Source organism: Ostrinia nubilalis, chromosome 9, assembly GCF_963855985.1.
Source record: "Ostrinia nubilalis chromosome 9, ilOstNubi1.1, whole genome shotgun sequence".
Classification (NCBI taxonomy): Eukaryota; Metazoa; Arthropoda; class Insecta; order Lepidoptera; family Crambidae; genus Ostrinia; species Ostrinia nubilalis.
This window is the reverse complement of record NC_087096.1, coordinates 9,465,036-9,486,363: the sequence shown is the minus strand read 5'-3', so window position 1 is coordinate 9,486,363 and position 21,328 is coordinate 9,465,036. Positions and strand designations below refer to the sequence as shown.

Here is a 21,328-nt window from a genome sequence, read left to right as displayed (position 1 = left end):
TCTATCTTACGCGGTTTAGATTTTTTCATACAAATGTTTTTCCCGCTAACTCCCGTTTCAGTGGGATTTTTGCAATATCCTATTGTAACTAAGCTTTAAGTTTACTAAGGTACCTGCATGCCAAATTTCAAGCGTCTATCTTACGCGGTTTAGATTTTTTCATACAAATGTTTTTTTCCCGCTACCTCCCGTTTCCGTGGGAATTCTTAAGTATACTATAACTTGCCCAGGAGTATGAAGAATAATTGTACCAAGTTTCGTTAAAATCCGTCAAGTAGTTTTTGTTTCTATAAGGAACATACAGACAGACAGACAGACAGACAGACAGACAGACAGACAGACAGACAGACAAAAATTTTACTGATTGCATTTTTGGCATCAGTATCGAACACTAATCACCCCCTGATAGTTATTTTGAAAATATATGTAATGTACAGAATTGACCTCTCTACAGATTTATTATAAGTATAGATATAGATTGCGCGCTTGAATGAACTTGAGTGTAAATCGTTTGGGCTACGTTTCAAACGGCTAGAAGCTTAAGTCCAGCTTGAGGCTCTATTTTGCATAGACGTCCACATTGTAAATGCAAGATGCGATTTTCAGCTGTCATTATCTACCAACAAAAGACTTTGCAGCCTCACTGTCGCTTAGTCGTATAAGTCGGGCGAGTCCAATCTGTATGAGTCGCTACCATATACTCGTATCTCTCTTAATGATGACCTTATCGCTTGAGGATAAAGTTTCAAATGGCTCGGCAAGTGATGGTGGCATTTGCACGTACGTAATCCGAATCATCGGGCCGGCCACAATGAGATGGACGCTTTTAGCGGAATTAAAACGTTGTGCTACGTCCCGCATGTTTTATTGCTAAATAATGGATACCTTTTGCTCATGAATAACCTACGATCTTGCATTTTGGCTCAATTTTAGTGCGTGGAAATGTGTCGTGGATAGCATAAAGTACTTACCTATTTTGTTTTATGAAAGGCAGGTGGTTTGAGTTTGCGTGTTTCCGTTAAGTGCTATTATAGGTTTGAATCTAGTTGACAACAAAATAATGTTTGTGTATGTGAGTGATAAGTTCGAGCATCATCTTAGTTTTGGATTTTGCAATTAGTGTTTTATTACTTTCACAAAATAATTGTCGTGGTAGTCGTTGACACAATAAATTGATTCGCTCATTCATTCATTTGATTGACCTAATCATAATTTGAAGCTACAAAAGCTTTTCAATCAGCTTTGGGCAAATAAACGTTCATCAAAGGTAATTTTAATAAATAAACCTGTTTATCATCATTAATAAGATACGCGCAATATTAATAAGTACTGATTGCTGATAGTAATTCACTTAAACCGTTAATTAATTTTATACTCGTTATTAGTGAAAATCACGGACTTTGCCCGGCTAATATTGGAATTAAACTTATTAGCAGATGCGAATTCGATTTGATGTTTAATGTCGACTCTCGTTCGGTATTGATTCGGTGCAATAACGGTAATCAGAAATTAATTCAATAATTCAACTATATAAACAGAGATATTTTAGCAAAATATGTCCACTAGGTGGACTGATGATCTGGTGAAGGTCGCGGGAAGTACCTGGATGCGGGCTGCGTAGTACTTAAAATTCATGGGCTGAAACGAAAGAACGTACGATTTTGTATATCGTTATGAATAAAATAATTACCAAATCTAAAACAAATTATAGAGACAGTTTTTTATAAGAGCTGATGGTAGAAAATCAAACTTCATAAACACTCTGCCTAGACTTAGTAATTACAACCGATTTGGGCTCTACAAAGAAACATCCGCGGGCAGACGGTGATCAGAAATTAATTCAGTTATTCCGCAATGTAAACTGGGATATTGTAGCAAGTAATATCCCGGCTTAGGCTGCCTGTACACTGGAGCGGAGCGAGGGAGTAATGCGGAGCGGAGTAGCGGACTTTTTCTGTCCATAGACACGAAGTTAGGTAGCGAAATGGAGCGAGAAAGTATGTGGATCAGAGTTGCGGAATGTTTTAACCAATTTCAAAAAGGAGAAGGTTCTCTATTCGGTTGGTATGGTTTTTCTGTAGGTGAAGGTAGGCCGCGAGCACGTGACTTGTCATTTTATTAACCCGCTCTGCTTCCAGTTTTGTATAAAATTTTCAACTAGTTCGCAACTCTTTATTCACTGAAAAGGAGCGAAAATTGTATGCAACTTGTATTGGTGGATTTTTACTACGATCATCGCTCCGCCTACACGTTCTGCTCATTTAAGCCTAGTTTACCTACACTAAAACGAAGGGGAGAGTGTAAACTGAATTATCTATCAGATTCCCGAACCGAAGCTGAGCAGAGAGGTGTTGTGGAAATAACGAAGTCTGTTTGGGCTTTCGGTGACACCTCTCCTCTCCATCTCCGCTTTGGTGCAAACCGGGCCTTATATTGGTGATCAGGCAGGGCTGCGTTTGACAGCGGACTACACAATGTCTCGGTGTGTCCCGATAATGCGTGCCAAATTGTCCGAGAACTAATTTAAGTTTCTGATTGGAATGGAGCGTTTTAAAGGCAACTTTGCAAACATCGCCGATACATTGATTCATTGGGTTAAATTCTATAGACTTTGGAAATTAAATAAGTTGTGATATTAATAGATTGTTTCAAACGGAGATTACTTTCTTGTTGATCTTATTTTTTTTCACTTTGCATTCAAAGGGTCTTAAAAATTTCGGAGTCAATCTTAAACTTGTTTGTAAGTTAACTAAGGCTGTGTTGCACCACCTTATTTTAACTGTAACAATAACCGGTGCTTTTTGTATGGATTTTGACAGATTTTTGATGTTTGGCAAAGTCAAAGTCAGATGGTGTAACCCAGCCTAAGTATTTTAAAACAGAAAATAAAACTCGAGACTAAAAGATCATTTGGTCTAATTAACTTACTACAGGCGTTGGTATAACTAATGACTGGCTACTAGTATCAAAGCAGCGTGTGTTTTGGACGTATTCGTGAGTGGAGACCGGATTTTGGCAAACGCTGAGCTAGGTGTCATCTAGAAAGATGATGTCACAGTATTATATGAACCTAGATTTTAATGACCTAATACATATCCTGACATTCTCTATTCTCTATAACGCAGTCTCTATATAAAGTCAGCTCAGAGAGAAACCAGATAAGTCAAAAATAAAGATTGGTGTAGCTAGGACGTTTGACATAGGTACTTACTCGTATTATATTAATAAAACATTTTTTATTTCATTGCAGGTATTTCACTTTTTGCTAATACAAGAAGTGATATTGCTGAGGAGAAAACGTAATTGTAAGTAAGTAGTTATTTTTAACAAGCTTTTTGAAACACACATGACTGAGAATCCAGAATCCAGCTAGATTTAATTGCGATATGGTTGCATTCATGCACTTCTTTGTATGAAACGATTATGAATTCCTAAACAAGCACTGTCCAGTGCCTACTGCAAATTTTAAGATGCGTTTTAACACCTAATGGTCCAAGATCAAACTTTATAATAAACATTCTTGGTAGACTGTATAATAGCTATTTGATAAAATATATCCAGCTATAATAATTACAACTGTACGAAGAAACTTATCGCCCGCTCGGTAGAGCGTGACTTGAACATACGTTCTTAAGTTAGTGAATTGCACATTTCATGTGTTATAGTCAAGAGTACCGGGTTAGTTTTTATTTTTATTTTTTTAATTACAGCGAGAAACTATTCTTATCTCTCAAAAAAAAACTATCTATTTAAGAAAGTCAACATCTACATTTATCTCTAATTATCTGGTGATAAACTACCAGACTTAAAAAAAAACGTATTTCCCAGATAGCTTGACCTACAATACTTTTTTTAAAATCTATTTAGGAAAACGGTTACATCCCAACTAATATTATAAATGCGAAAGTAACTCTGTCTGTCTGTCTGTCTGTCTGTCTGTCTGTCTGTCTGTCTGTTACGCTTTCCCGCTTAAACCTCGCAACCGATTTTGATGAAATTTGGCATAGAGATAGTTTGAGTCCCGGGAAAGAACATAGGATAGTTTTTATCCCGGTTTTTGAAACAGGGACGCGCGCGATAAAGTTTTTCTGTGACAGACAAAATTCCACGCGGGCGAAGCCGCGGGCGGAAAGCTAGTTTTAAATAATTAAAAACCTTTCAGCAGCCAGTTATTTTACTTACATCAAGACACGTAACTAACATCGATGCTGTTGTGCTTAATACTAACGCAATAATACACTGGTACCATTGATTGAATTGTCATATCCATATGCAAGTAATCTTCGAGCCTTCGAGAATAATAATTCAACCATTAATTAAATTTAAACTTACTAAACTGACTCAGCCAACCGTCCAATCCAGAGGACCATGAAAATCATTCAATTTGCACTCGAGATAATATTTAAAAGTTAAACTTCATATTTATTTATGTATCCTGATATCATCAACGTATATTTTCCCAGACAACTTAACAACACAGATAAAATTAGAAAAATACAGCTTACTACAAGTTAATTTTACACTGAGTTACTCGTCCGTCTGCGGCCGGCAGACCGTGACGAAGTACAGTCAGCATATACATGTCTGTTCTGAAATAGCATCTATCACAACTGCATAAGTGTCTCAGTGTTTAGATGTCGTCTATGCTTACTATCGTGCGCTTTTGATCTCGCACTCAGCATTTGCAAGACGCCCGCATAATCTCGAGTACAAAATTCTTCATTTTGTCGGTCAGAAAGTCGTCTGGAATTTTTAACACTCTTCGTTCATTAAGTTCGTCTGCTAAGCTGCGAAGTTTAATCTGCCAAGTTAATTTACTCTATCAAGTTTTATCACTCGTGCCGAAAATAGAAAATGAGTTCTTATTTGTAGTTGTCAAGGATAATGACAATAAACACAAAAAAATTAACAATCGACTAAATGAGATGTAGAAATTGACTGTAACTTACTTACTGAATAATAAGCTCCAAGTCCCACAGGCTGCATAATAGGTACTAATACGTAGCTAGAGTTCTTTGATAAAATGTTAATTTCACGCTACGAAAAAACCTGTGACGTCATAATTGCATACCTATGCTCTTGCTTTGACATATTACAGTGATATCATCGCAGTATTTGCAAAACGTCTACGAACGTATTCAGTTGTTTAGATAAAGATACGCTTGGAATACATAACACAAGATATAGAAATTTGATTTGATTTGATTTGTTATTATTTCTTATTTTTTCTAGATGTAACGATTAATAAAATTAGTTTCAAAAGTTATGCGTTTAGTTCTGTCTCTAAAAGATAAATTCTTGCTACATCATTTTAGGTAACAACGAAATTTGGGAAGCGCTCAAATCAAAGATTACAAATTAAATTACTGTGGAGGGGTTACTTAGCAAGATAAACGAAACTTCAAAGTTTATTAATTCAGCGAGCAGTCGAGGTGCGCTCTTTGGACTTGGACGAGTTTCAATCGCATGAAGACATCATACTTTTGACATTAAGGCTGAGTTGCACCACCTTATTTTAACCGTAACTATTGTTATATTATTATAACAACAACCAGTACTTTTTGTATAGAGTTTGACAGATTTTTGACGTTTGTGAAAGTTAAAGTAAGTTCGTGCAACTCAGCTTAAATTTTGTAGCGCACGTCATGTCGTTTTATGGCTTGAGCTTGAATTTAATTTATAAATAACACGTATTCTATAGTATATATTAATAATATATTGTTATACAGGGTGTCCCGTAAAGAGCGTGACAAACTTAAGGAGATGATAGACTAAGATTGACCATCTATAAAAAAAAATGCTTTAGTAAAAGTATCACCATTTCACAGATATGATTTTTTAAAATGTTTTTTTAAAATCCCTAATTTCGAGCCTGTCTATTGTTGCTCTGTGTATACTTACATAATATGTATCAATATTAATTAGTCTGCCACAAAAATACGATTGAATACGTGCTCTCGATTGTTTACTCTACAAATCACATAAAGTACCACTCCAGAGAGTTTTGTTTAATTTTAATCGAAATTGTAGTCCTAATGTAATATTTGTTAATTTAACTTATTTTTCTTCAGAATAATATATTTTCAAAATACTTATTGATTCACATGAGTAAGTTAGTCTATTCTCCCTGAATAGGCAAATTTTCACCCTGAAAGGCTTTTCACGAAACGAAACGAACTCGTAAGATTATACTTGTAACTACCTGATAAGCGAAGTTAAATAGAAGCGTGTAATAACTATTTAACTTACATAATGGTTCTAATAATACACCCTTTCTCCTTATACCTATCATAGCTTACAAGAAAAGTCGTAAGGAACAGGGTATTAGTAAAATAATAGGCACAACTTTGGTCTGGTCTAATATCGTGGTTCAGATTTAATCAGGGAAGTTACTAACTGTGCTTTGTGTTTGGATAAACTGCTTTTGCGGGCTAATTAAAAAATATTGGTCCAGTTCAGCCGAGGGTAAGGAGAAAAGTTTTAATACCTTCAAGAAGCGTTCTTAGAAAGTGGTTCTGGGTGTGTTTGACAATCAAAATATTTCTATGTAATTTTATTAACGCCTCCGCGGTGCAGTGCTGAGAGTAAAACTTTCGACTTGGAAGTTCTGGGTTGTTAGATGGGACACGCAAAATATTAATTAACAAAACCCATCCGAGTACCATTATCTAAGCAATTAGCAAAGTTTTTGGAAATCTTTTATTTTTATCTCCGAAAAAATGAATGGGCATGGTAGGATTAACTTACTTTATCACAAAGTTGTCAAAGTTCGAATTTGTCCAAAAATTGTTTGGGGCTAAAAATCAATTGTTACGGTGACTTTACCTTTAAAACCCGGTGAAACGAAATCCGCTGGTTGTCCACGAAAACAGAAGAACAAAAGGGAAGTTAGAAAGTATTTGGATCACGTCCACGGACAGTGCCCCGGGACTTGGAGACTTTTAATTAATTTTAAAAACGTCTATTGTTAATTACGTCTAAAAGTGCAAACTCTCGTGTCCCGTTTTGGACACACATACACATTGTATCTGCTAAATTTTATTTTGCTGCATTAAAGTAATAAATGTGAATTTAAGTAGTCTTATAAATACTTTTGTTCTGTGAAAGCAAAATAATATTCGTTTGTATTTCTTTCTGACACAACTAGACTGAAAGTGACCGGACTTCCGCCAGCTGGCAGCTGACGTAATATTAATTTACTTAATTTTATTTGAGAAAAATAATTAGGATTTTGGGTAACAACAAAAAATCCATGGAAATACGAGACAGACCGAAATCAATCGCGTGCAAGAGCTTATAGATAACAAAAGGCTAACAAGAATTAATTATTATTATATTATTATAAGTTAACGTAACAAAATTATCACAATACATCATAGTAAGCACTCTATCTTCATTATTAAGCACTAATCCGATTATTAATATCTCCAATAAAGCTAAAGTTTCGATGTATCAGGCGCACGGAAAGTCAAATATTTGAAGCTTCATTCTAATATACTCGTATCTTATATATTACACCGAGCTGCTGTAATTAGGAAGCAGGATTGGATCACCCCAACATTCTTCATTAACTTAATGAAATAAGATAGCGCTTATCAAACCGGCCTTTTAAATAGGAGAATTAAGAAAATATCCGTTCGGTAGGACCTTCGGACTGGTCTCAATTTGTAATTAATTTTCTTCTATTTGAGATTAAAATTTAATTAGCTTAATATCTTCCTATTTACCTTCTTAATCTTGTTTCATTACATTTAATTCTGTTAGGTGTTTGATTAGCAAAAAATAAGTTAACTTTTTATTATTCTCAAGTGTTGGGTATAAATGTCAAAAATATTATTTGAAAAGGGCTGTAAACTTATTTAAAAGTGATCTGTTTGATTGAAATACCTGTGAAAAACAAAAAATCAACACACACTCGCAATAAAAAAGTTAATTAATTGACGAGCGACACGCAGTGCGAGTGCGTTTTATCGCCCCCGGTGCGCGTACGAATTATACTAGATACGGATGTATCTTGTCCGCCGGTATCAAATAAATGAGTCCGTTCAGTTTGATTCATGTGAATGGGGAGCGGGAAATACCCGGCAACAAATAAAACGTCCAACTACCGAACTACGGACCGCATTCGGTGCATCCACGCCACGAGGGCTACCTTTAACCGCCCGTTCTTTTTTCTCAAAAAATCAAACTCATTGACAATTTGTCACGTACCGCACCGTTCCATAAATTAGTTTTTTGTTCCAAAAAATATAACGCTCTAATAAACCTTGATTGGAATGGCGTAATGTTTCAACAGTTATTTATTTCGGAACATAAAAGCTGAATTCAAATTTCGTTATGAAAGAGTTGCGAATCATGTATATGCAAATTGACTGTTTAGTATGTAGGTGTTAATGAAGTGGCTATCATTACTTTGAATGGAAAGTTGGGTGGGTTTTCTTTGTTTAGTCATTATTCATTTAGTCCCTCGACGGTTAATAAAACGATTTGGTTGTCCATTATTATGATTGGATATAGCTTTGACCAATACATAGCGTCTTCTGTATTTAATACGTCACTAAATGAACCCTAGTGACCTAATAGAGTTATTGTGTGCTTAAACCTCGCAATTTCCTACGTCCCTTCGGCCACGCAGTCAAAAAGTAAAAACTAGACGCACACAAAGCGGCAGCAATTAAGCGGCCCGCCCGCCCGTGCACGCCGCATGTTATGTACTGCCGGCCAACGCTCCTGCATCTGTATTTGACACTCAGTATAATTACATTGAACGTTTTTTAACTAGCGTTATACAACATGTTCCTTTTGATTTACCGTAACTTCATATTCACGAGTAAAAACTAGTTAAGAATTTTCGAAGATATCTATAGTTATTCCAAAATAGAATTATTTTGTATGAAAAAAATTAAGACGATTTTTTTAATTGAACAAAAATGTTAATGCCGTTTGATTCTTTGAAGTGGTCTTAATATACCCTAGAGTTAAAGGATATCGTTATGAACACGTTGTATATCTGAATAGGGATGTTTGTCTAAAAAACTAGAGGTTTTTGAGGAACGATTTGTAGCACCATTGCACCAAAATCAACCCCTCATCGTTTCACCCCTATTGAAGCATTAATTTTCATAAAGAGCTTTCTTGAATCCATAATTGCAGATCATAAATGTTACTTTATGTTTCTTAGGTGTATCGGTGCAAGTGTATCGGTTTTCGATGTGAATTTTGAGTAACTTAAGATACGTCAAGGAAATAAAGGTACTTATTATTATGAGTACTTACTTGATCATGTTCTGAAACTTTTATAAAAGAAAACTGTTTGTTTAATAAAACCAGTATCAGCACTTATAAAGCCAAGATCCAGCAGTAAGTGCTAGAGTGCATTTTCCCAGTCAAATTATTGCTCGTTATGCTAAGCATGAAAAGTAAAACTTTTCGAATTGAGATAGCTCTTTGCAAATCCATTCAGTCAGCAGTTTTAAGTTTAATATAACTACAAAACTATAATGGATTTTAAAAGGTTATGTTTTTTTTTTTATTTACTTACTGTAAAAGTATTTCGTTCGTTCGTTTCAGCCGAAAGACGTCCACTGCTGGACAAAGGCTCCAGTATTTAACTAGGTGTTATTATAGCTGTAGAGTTTAACTGAATCAGTGCAGCGGTACGGGAGGGTGTTTTTTGTTGCATAAAATGTCAGAGAAACTTCAGATTTGTGTACTCGTATCACGTCATAAAATAATGTCAAAATTCCGTGCCGCTCCCATGCCTCAGGCACTACTGTCTCAGGCGCTAAAGATAATATAATTTGAAGTCTTAGGCTGAGTTGCACCACCTAACTGTAACAGTAACTGTATAACGATATCTGTGTGCTTACCATGAGTTTACGTTAGGTGTACTCGCTAGCGACTGCGTAAAAAATTACATTAATTAGTATGACATATTGTGCAGCGCCCCTAGCGGCTACTTTCAAGAAACAAAATCTTCATAGAGATTTTTGACGTAATCGCTAGCGAGCACACCTAACGTAAACTCATGGTAGGTACACAGGTCTGTTTTGTATGGAGTTTGACAGATATCTGACGTTTTTTAACGTCAAAGTAAGATGGTGCAATCCAGCCTTAACTATTAGGGCTGGGTTTATGACTCGGTAGTATGTTAAGTCATAGCTCAATAGATGTCATAGCACAATAATCCGTATGGTAATCACGTCTGCCGTCTTGTTGACTCTGTGGGACGCGGGAGGTTTGTTAACGGCTGAGCTATTAACCAAACGGCTTAATGGTATGCACACTTAGGACTTCTGGAATTGAGATAGTTATAACTAATAGGTACCCAACCTATTCAAAAATCTGATGTTAATAGCTAATAGCACGTAATAGTACTTATTCTACTCGTAAAGACGTTTTATTAAACATAAGTCATACTACAATAGCTTTGTTTTAATTTTTTTAACCAGCCCAACTAAACTTTGTGGATAAAAAAAACTTTATTTTCTTTCATAATTGTGTATGATCCATATTTATTTTTGCAATAACATTAATTTTTAAATTTTGGGCATAAAATATAACAAAGTGCATTCAACTCCCTGAGAAGGGTTGTGACTCATGAATTTTTAACATTTTCGCCCCAAGTGTTTCGTGCTCGAACGTACGCGGCCATGCGTGTAATATCTCTAGGTACCATTGATTGCTTCTCCAGGGAACGGAATTATTTGATTACATCCACTGGGTCGGCGAAATAGTCCTATTAAGTAAGGGTCTTATTTAACGAGCATCCCTCTACTTAATACCCTTGTTTACTCGTTGTAAAATAACTGTAATAACGCGGCGATACACGTTATTAGGTACCTACCTTAAAAATTGGTCTAGCTTGTACGAGTATAGTGTTAATAAAAGCTTGCTTTAAAAATATATCTGAATGAAACGAAAATCAAAACTATTTTCAGTTTCAACAGTGCTCACGCAAATATGGCAAATTGGATAAAGTCATTCACACCCCAATGAAAGTAAGCACAATCGCATTAAAACGAGTAGAGTTTCAGTCAGCTGCTGCAAACATTTTCGTACAAACTGTTGGAAAATTTCGCAGCCGCACGCTCCCTTTAAAGTTTGGACCACAAAGTAATACAGTTTGGGACAAATCGGGCTCGATGCCGGGACGTAGGGTTATTGCGTGCTGCACGTTGCGACACCTGTTTCTGACACCGCAAAGGACTACTCCGCATCACAATATTACACTTATTGCAAACATGCACACACCACCACTCATGACGTAGGTACAGCACGCTTCATAACACACACACGCCCGTTTATCCCAGACCAGACGGTTTTGACCAAATCTGTTTTAGCCGGGGCAGGGGAATTAATCATTCCGTGTGCACATTGCAGATCACCGCGTAATAAGTTTGGAATCGGCATCGGTAATAATGATTGTTGGCTTTTAGTAAACACGTCGCGTGGTGCTATGTGTACGCAACATGTCTGTTTGACTTGGTTAAGTGATGTTTTAGTAAATACGCCGCTTACAGAGCGGATCTAGACTTGATTGCAGTACAACGGCACGCAAACAGAAAACATCCCTGTATACTTCCACTGCTTTTAATTAAAACATTTGCGAATACCTTCATTTATCAAATTCAAAGCAGGGGACTTTACATATATCATAATTTAAATTAGGGACAATAGTTTTGGTATGGAATAGTAAAGAAAACAATAGGCATTCAATTAAAGCAATATTGTATCAAGGGAGCGAAATAGCTGGACTGGCAATAGCCGCGCTGAGTGGGCATTATTGCCAGTTATTAGGTCCGCCCGGTTTATCCTTGCCAAACGCTCTGAATCCCAAATAGCTATAGAATTTCCCGGGAATAAAAGGTGGACCAATGGAGTCACGCAGAAATACTTATCGGACCATGCGTATTAATTAATGAGAACCTTTTACAAAATACTTCGCTGTTTATTATCGTACTTTGGAATTGGGTTGTAAATTAATTCCCGATTCAAAATGGGTGGATAATAATAATGTCCTCCGGCATTTTTATTAGTGGAGCAAAATTTAATTTCGTTTGATGTAGGCTGATAATCTGGGGTGTCACTTCGAGATCAGAAGTCTCTCGGAGTGGGTTTCGAATTCATTACGTTTGCCTGAATTTTATTATCCGGTGTACGAACAGTGTTTTATATTGTCTCGTCTTAGGATCAACCCAAAAAGGATGAAAAGACACTCGGTATTTTCACTGAGACGGGAGATGCGGCAGGGGAGTCCCCGTAAGAAAGATGGATCCCCTTTCTCAAGTGGCTTAAAGAATCACGTTCAAACGTGTTGCCTATTTATTTTTGCTGTTTAATTTACCTTTTGCTTTGTTCCCGTCCTTTGTCGTTTTATTACATAGCTACAGGGATCAGTTGAGCGTAATATAAGATAATTTTACAGAATTCTTCCTTATTGTTTGGCTATGTGAACAGAACACTTCAGAGTAATAACAACGTTATTTTTAGATGTGCTTGTATGATATTATTTTTAATGTTTGAACGTCTTTTATTTGTTGTGAAACAAACAACGACAATGCCATCAGTTTCAGCTGTAACCATTCCCTTTGTCATCAGTCACAGACATTGACTTTCACATAAATTTACTGTTCTTCTCAGCAAATGTTATAAAAACTTTTTTACGGCCCCAAGAAAATAAAATGGAACTTTTTACGAGTCTCAATTTTAGGTAACACTTTCAATACAATTGTTGCTGGGCGCTGAAGTAAGATGCTAGAAGAAATTTTACGCAAACCCCCTACTAATTACGTTCCCTAAAATAACGTAAGGCACATCAACCTTCGTAATATTTTTACGATTTTGAGCCTTATTATTTTTAAACTAATAAAGACAAAAAGTTGAGCTGTCGCTGTTGTAATTAAAACATTAAAAATATTTTTAAACGTAGTAATGTAAAACGATAAGTGTACTTCAATTCATACGTTCCATTTTAGAAAGTCACAAAAAAAGTATAAAATTTAAACGAACTAGTTTTTGAGAGTAGCCCCATATGCCTTGCACGTGGTGCGCGATGGAAAAAATACAATTTTATAAACGCTTAGAAAAACGGCGCAAGATATTGAAAACTGCTTGCACAATAAAGTGTTCGTCAAACCTCACAGCAATGGAAATTGAAATCTTTTTGGCTTTTACTCGTGTTCGCGTTGGATATTGGACTGTTTCAACCGGTGGAGAGTAGTGCCGTTTGTCATTGGGATAGACTAGGAGGCTTATAGCACCTAAAAAGCCTGAAATTAATATGCTGTGGCCTTATTCACTAGTGGAAGTTTGTGTACGCACATAGTAAAATTGAGCTATCCCAATAAAATTGATAGCTGTAATGATGATTAGTCAAAGGAGCGAAGTACTCGTAAGTAAAAGTGTAAAAGTCACTAATTTGGGTTTGAGTGCGTTTTATTTAGTGGAAATGTTATTTCAAACGTTTATTTTATTTAGAAACTTACGTTCATAAGGTATTCTCAAACTTTTTGTAGATACAAAGAACGTGAACGTTTTAGATTTTTAGCAAAGCAACACTATAACTCCCCGGGCCGGGCAGGGTAATTCCCCTGCACATAGGGCTTCTGTCTGCGGCAGCGCTGAGTGGGCAATGGTTCCGCTATCGATCTCCTTAATTGATAAATCTTGGCCGACGCAGCTCTTTGCAATTAAGGGCTCCTATGCTATGCAAGTGTTCGTGGAACGAGGAATTTAATGCTTAGTCGTAACTCGAGCATAGATGTTAATTAAGAGTTGAGTCAAAGCAACAGTTTGTATAAAATTAAGTGCACTCTCAGCCGATCCAGCGGAATACCAAACGAGATAACTTTCCCGATCCGAAGCCAATTCTAAAATGAACTAAACTAGTTTTGGGAAATGTTTATGAAGTGTCCGTTCGGTTGCAGTTTCTGTTTCAATTGTGAATTATTGCGGGGCTTTGTCTCATTAATGAAATGAAATAAAACTAGGTAGATGTTGAGTTTAAAATAACTAGTTTAAGTCTATAAAGTTAAATTAGGTTTTTTTGTTTGTGAAAAAATCCTATTTTAATCAGGCCAATTAATACGATAATCCTGGTGGTTAAAAGGAATTGGACTAGGAATTGCATGCCAGCTGCAGGTATGGGTTCTCCCTGTAGGTAGTCTTTTAATTTTGTATGTAGAATCAGAAAATTGGATTATCTTTCCATGTCTTTTTATTTTCTTCGAAAGAAGAAAAAGGCTATAAGTACGGGTTCTCATTCTCAATATAGAAAATAAGTAGCTGAGAATAACAGTATTTTTGATTTTTCACCTGGTTCCAGTCATTTTTGTGTAGTAAAGCTATTAAATAATATCCGAATCTAGTATCCAGGATAATTATATTTAACCGAGACAAACTCCCCTGGCCACTCTGTATCCTTCATAATAGCTGTCTCAACTTGGCTCAGGCTTTACCGAATTTGGCTATTGATCGTGGGTAATTGAAACGGATCGAGTAGTGCAATTCGGGGCACGTAGCTAGTGCGGCGAACGTGTCCGAGATCTCGGATACTCAATACATTATCGTTATCACAGCGAGAAATCAATTATCGACATGTGTTTGCTTATAACTTGCGGATCGTTATGCGACGTGCCGCCTCTAGTGTTCCGGGTACAGTTATGATTTTGTTTTAGCAAATTATCGATGAAAGCATTTTGTGGTAGTCAAATATTAGCGAAGCTTTTTCAGTTGACGATTTAGCATTAGCATAGTGTAAGACTGGGCGGAAATTTATAATTAGTATGCCAGACTAGGTACCACTTTTCATTTAGGTACCTATTTTATTTTTATAGAGCTAGCTACACCCTAGGTTTTCAGTATCGAAACTAAGTTTGAAAGAGGATTTTGGATGATTATAAAAACATATAAAATAAATATGTATTTAGAAAACACACACCTAAGCTAATTTAAAATTTCTGACTTAACCGTGTGTATCTTGTTATAGTATTAGAAAATATATTCTACTCTTCAAAATTTGAACGATTATTATGAAAAACAACTTCGTATATGCTGACTCAGACCGAACAGCTTTTTAATAACCATTATTTTGTATCACATCGTATCTACCCTATTTCATCGGCGAGTATGGAAAGTTCTTTTGCAGAATAACCGAGTTAAATCAACCATAAATTTGCCCGAAAATGGGCCTTTCGTATAAGTTATCATTGGCAGTTAGGAGCGAGCCACGAATTTTATCTTCCGATAGATAAGAACGAGGCTCAGGCGGAATATTCTTACAAGCATTTGAGTTTGCACGCATGTTTACGAGTTACGACACTTGAATTTTGGCAAAGTTCGGTTTAGGGTTATGATGATACATAAAAGATGTAAGTACATAAAGAGTGGATGAACTGGTTAAGGATCACAGTAGAGATAAATGTCAATCGGTTTTTAACAAATCGTGGGAATCAGATAAAAGGACGTAAAATCCCACAGCATGATTTAATGTGGTTGACATCCAGATAAAACATGAATGCTTAGCACAAAACAAAGGCAAATAAATATTACCATAGCGTTCGAATAAACATGCCGATGCATTAAACAAACAATGAGGAAATTAATTCATACGATAAGCCCAAATGAAGTAATCCCGCGCGTGCGAGTGTTCAAAATGAATGCCCAAGTTGCGTTGCTCCGAACGAAAACAATTTGATTGTTCCCACGCGTTGAATTAGCAAACTCGGCCGGGACACAACTGAGAGAGATTGAGTACAGTTTCAATGATCCAATGGCATGGGAACGAGCGATATGATATTGTATGTTAAATAATAATCTGACTGATAAAATATTTGTACGTCTGCTTGCAGGCTGAATACATGGGAATCATATTAGCTATAAGATCTGCTTTGTAAAACGGGCATGTAATTATGTATTCTAGCAAATAAATTATTGAATTTAGGAGATAAGAGGAACTTAGAAGAAAGAGCTTTAGGTACTGTAGAGTGCACAAGCACATCCCAAAACTGACGCTTATCCGTAGCTAGGCGTTGATAATGATTGAGAGTCTTAAATTACGAGAGAGATTGTCAAAACATTTAATTTTTGTTTTACTTATAAATGTTTTGGAAAAAATTCTTAAGAACTGTAATTCAGCATTACAAAATGAAAATTCGTGTTGAAAATGTGTTCGGAAAGCATTCAAGTGAAAAATCATGTTCCAGGTATGTTTGGCAACACTAAATACAAAAATCATAACAACCAGCTCTACATTGGTTTTGTTTCGTTTTGTAGATTAAACTAACATTAAAGAAAAACATTAGTACCTTTTGGAAGAGAACCTACTCAATCCAGCTATATTATAATCGTCCCATTTGCGATATTAGCTTCATATTACTAAGAAATTAAAGTAAAATTAGGATGCGTAGCGTACTTACGAGTCAAAGAGACAATTGTTTGCCATTACGGGAAATTTCCAAGTATCTCCCCTTATGTGTTTCGATTAGATTCTAATGTATTAAGAAACATTTCGTGTCTCAAATTGTCCTATATTTAGCAAAGTACCATCTAAGTGCTATCACGTAATTAGTGTAAAAGTGAGTGTCCTATTAAAATTACATTTCGTCTTAAATGTCTTCTTGCTCTATATTTAGCACGTAAAGTAGTGTCTAAGTGTTATCACGTAATTAGTATGAAAGTAAGTCCTATTAAATCTACAATGAGGGCGGCATGTTAATTAATGTACAAAACCCTCTATAAATAAATAAAGAGAAAAAAAAGTCCTATTAAAATGACTTAACATCTAAAAACGTTTCAAAATAGACCGTTCCAGTATTCATTGAGAGATCAGATTAATTTCGCTGGCAACTCGTGCATAAAATAAGCCGTAATAAGATTACGAAAGCTGTTTTACTGCCCGAGTGCCCGAATTATTATCGTTTTTACACGCTCCCATCTACTCGTACTGTTTACTATTATCTAAGAGCATCGCTCGGCATCGCTTTTTACGCTACTTGCGACATGTCAAGTGTGTCACCTCCGAGAAGTCTACACTGTGTGTTAATTGTCTTGCTGTGCTATGGTAGGTTTTAGTGTTTCTTTAGTGATATATGGAGATGTCTTATCAAATGGAAATGATCTCCATGTAAAGTAATTGAGATTGTAATGAAATGACTCAGTAGTTAACTCATTTTAAACATGTAAAAAGTTAGGAAACTACTTTCTTCAATTGTTTTTCTTACTTTCTATTTATTTTTCTAACCTTCAGGCCCTGGATATATTTTTCCTAACGAGACATTTAAATTATGCCTTAAAAATTATACCTATAGCCTAAGGAAAATAGTTAGTAATCATTATAATAATTGTCAAAGTGCTTAACTCTGCATTCCGAATGCACCTTTTTATAACTTGTTGAGAAAATTGCAATAATCAGCATTCAGCCACGGGGTAAATATTTGTGTTTACGACCGGTTGCAAGTGTTAGCTATGTTTGGTGATACTTCGGTTTCGTATATTTCTCGATATTGGTATTCTTTAAGGAAATCTAACAAGAACATACTCCTATTTACCACCCTAAATCAAAAATGTATACCTAATATTTCATTTATTTTATTAACACACGAAGTTATTAATTTTACTTCTTACCAAGGTCATTAACCGATACCTTTGTTAAACAAAATCCCAAAATAACTCACCTTATCAATTCAGTAACACAATCTTCGTTAAGAAAAATTAATCAGCCCTCAAGAAACTGGAAACCATAAAATTCCAATTCAGCAAATGGAAAACAGATTTCTTAGAGCATTTCCAAGAAACTGTCTTTAAATTGTTTATGAAATGTCATTACCGTTTTGTCCCACGTTTCACTCAAGTTCACGCGAGTGCATCGTTATTGTGATGCAGCGATACTGGTTTCAATGCTTACTTTCACTCAATCAGTACATTGGGTTTCGTATTGAGTCTTGGTGTACACGGTTTCCTCATTAGCGCTTTTGTCGGCCGTCAGTCTGCCACCTGTGTGTAGGGCTGCGACACGACGTTCAATCGTCACAATATCACAGGTCATAGGAGATAGGTTGGGTTGACTGACGTCACAGTTCTGGTTATTGTTATTGGTTATATGCATGAGAGAATGCAGCCAAGACACAGAAGCTGGTCGATTGCTTGAGATAATTACTCGGTTTCCAGACTGTTCTACATTTGGTTTATGTTTGACAATTAATCACTTGGAGATAGTAAGTAAATATAGGTAACCGTACTATCATTAACAAAATATTATGCACTATATTCAGAACGATTGTATGGATTTCGTTAGGTAAATAATGAGAAGGAAATATTAAAATTTACAAGTTAATACACCTAAATATTATGAAGATATAGATAAAATACTATTTATTTATTTTATTGAAAGACAATTTAATATTCCTTATTTACTCTTTCCCTTTTCTCGTTCTTTCTCATCTGGTACAGGAATTTGAAGAATATATTTATTTTTATTTTTGCGACTCTATGTATAACTTGAATGAGAGATTGGTGCATTACTGTCACGAATGCACAAAGCAAACTTAAAACCAAATCTGGCAGCCCTACCGATGTCGGTACAACACGTTAAGTTGGTCCCGAGAGCGGTGCGTGGCAGGCTCTAATCAAAGCGTGAGGTGTCTCTGGGCTTAATCTGTTCCTGTATACAATCCGATGTACCAACATCTGCACTTACCGCTTAAATTGAATTGTCTATCTACCTGGCATTTACGTTGAGGAGTAGGTACAATTAACTGTGTCACATCTAACTCTAGCTTCTTCTTGTCGTGTCGACAACAAACCTATACAGTGTCAGCCCAAAACTCCGCTACAAGAGTGGCGTTGTCAGTAGCAGTCATTGAATCTTCCTGCGTTTGGGCACGCAGGACACGACATCGTGTGCTTCATCTCTACTTAACTCTAGGTAGTTGGGTAAAACTCATGACTTAAAAACTTCTGACTGAATTTGGTAGTCGAAACTGTTTTTGATTTTGGCCGTCGGTCAGAACTCATACCTAACCATTTTTATACTGCGAATAAGGACAGATATTTTATTTTGGCAGTGTTTTGGGACCAACGTGATGACGGAAAATTAACAGTGGACGTGGTGAAATGTTTTCTACAGAATAAAATCACAATAACTATCGCGTTCGAGTTTTTGAAATATGGCAACCGGACGTCAATAACTTAGATGGCTAGATTAGATTAGATTACAGTCATATTATATCAGTCAAAATGCTAATACTGATTGCATGAGTTAGCCAACGTAAGTATACCAACAAAAAATACGGAACTCTTCAACTGCACTAAGCCACTTATCAATTCTTCACGCAACGTAACCTACGGTAGTAAATATTGATACCCATGTATGTTATTAAATTCAAGCCTTCTTAGAACAATTCCAGTTGATCAGTATGGGTGTTTGTATCAAATTGTAATGCTTCCTGATAAACGGCCTTCGCGTGGCAAATATCTTTTGTGTATGCATTCCAATGTCATAATTCAACATTTGATATTTTGATATGTTGGCCTACCGCAGCTGTATTTCCGGCATACTCCTAAAAACAATTTAGACACTCAAAGAAGTTGTTTAAAAAAACAGTATAACGTAAAAATCCTCAATACCTACCTAGTATTTACAACGAAAATATGTTTACGATAAGTAAAAGAAAAGGAAAAGATTAAATAACTGATTAAATCAATTTAATTAGGTTAAACTAACTACTAATTTGTTATGTTTTTCCCTAGTTGTTATGCCATTGAGATAAACCTGGACCTAAAAATTACATGGACTACCTTGCTAGGGGATGATAGCTTCTATGTATTTTGTTTTTATACTACAAAAGCTTTTGAGTACAATCTTCATAAGAAAGTGATGCAAAATACTTATAAAAAATGTGTTACAAAAAAGTAGAACTTTTACTATTGGCGCCCTTGAAACACTCGCGTACGTCCAACGTTTGTATGGGAAACGTAAGTAGATGTCGCATTTTCTTGACATAGAAAGTAGGTCGGCGCTCAGTAAAGTTTCTTGGAACGATTCACTTTCAGCAGTAGAAGTACGTGATTAATATGAGCAAGTATGGGAACAGATGTACTTATTATCTCCGTTTGTTATTATCTATCATTGTTGTTTGTTCTTCGCCGTAAATATGCATTAGGCTATGTTGGCTTTTGCTAATTTGTGTAATGTGTCTTGCTACAACCGTTTTGGTTTATAATCAAGTTCTCGGTTGAGTTTATTAAAAAAAACGATGTTTTAAGTATGCATAAATTAGTAAATTATGCTTCTAATTTAAACGTAATTTCAACTTATAGTACCAAGTTACAACTTATAGTATAGTTTTTCATGGGTTAATGATTTTCATCAAAGTTTTATCAATATTTTTAGTACCTATTAAGTACTTCGTTTTAACACACAAACAAATACATTAACTTTAATTGAGAATGTTACTAGGTATGCAAAATCACTTGAAACCTATGTTACAGTTAAGCTTTTACATTTACAAATACATTAGTTTTTATTTCATTCAAAAATACCCAGTAGTTATGATTTTATAGGCATTCAAAGTTCGCTTAAATATTGAGTCCCGCCGACGGTCACGTGACCCCGTGTGACGTACATTCACAGCGTCCGCTCACTAGAAAACTGATATAAACATACTTAATTTTTTTTTTTGTAAATACAAACTTATAATACATATTAACACCCAGACCCATCACAGAAATTAAAATTGAACCAAACCCAAACTTGATGCGATTGTGTCGTTTTATTGCGAATTACCTTCCAGCTCCATCATTAGACCCCGATTACTATATAGAATTAAAATACTCATCAATACAAAACGAACGAGCCCAAACTCGATGCATTTAAGTCGTTTTATTATAGAGTTCCTATGGCCACCTTCCAGCTCCATCATCAGATCAGCTCCATGTCATCATAATATTGCATGGTCATCCAAATCACATGTGTTTGCGAAATTTCAGCTTAATCGGTTGCCTGAAAGTGGGTCTTAATTCAGCTTGCAAGATTCCACCCATACAAATATGAGCCAGTCACTGTAATATGACGTCACGCGCAAAAAATGGCGGGCCGGCCGCACGGTGGGCTGATATTAGAGCTTCATAGACTTAGCGTCGCTCAAAAATCAAGTGTCTAATTTTGAAAAAATAAATATGCCAATGTGTTCCTTTACCAAAAAGGAATATTTTATGTTATGTAACGTTTCTTGATAAAGTTATTATTTAATAAGTTATGGACAATAATTACTTTTTTTTTGTATGGAGCTCAACATTTATTTTTATTTTATTCGCTATTCTTAAGCTT

At 35.7% G+C, this 21,328-nt stretch overlaps 1 protein-coding gene across 1 annotated transcript in view; it reads left to right on the top strand.

The window, feature by feature from the left end:
* The window catches only part of LOC135074767 (uncharacterized), a 188,770-nt gene that overhangs the window by 96,068 nt on the left and 71,374 nt on the right, over positions 1 to 21,328 (top strand). Inside the window, exon 2 of the mRNA XM_063969150.1 lies at positions 3,251 to 3,305. The gene's annotated coding sequence lies outside the window, so the exon portion shown is untranslated. The remainder of the gene's footprint in view (positions 1 to 3,250; positions 3,306 to 21,328) is intronic.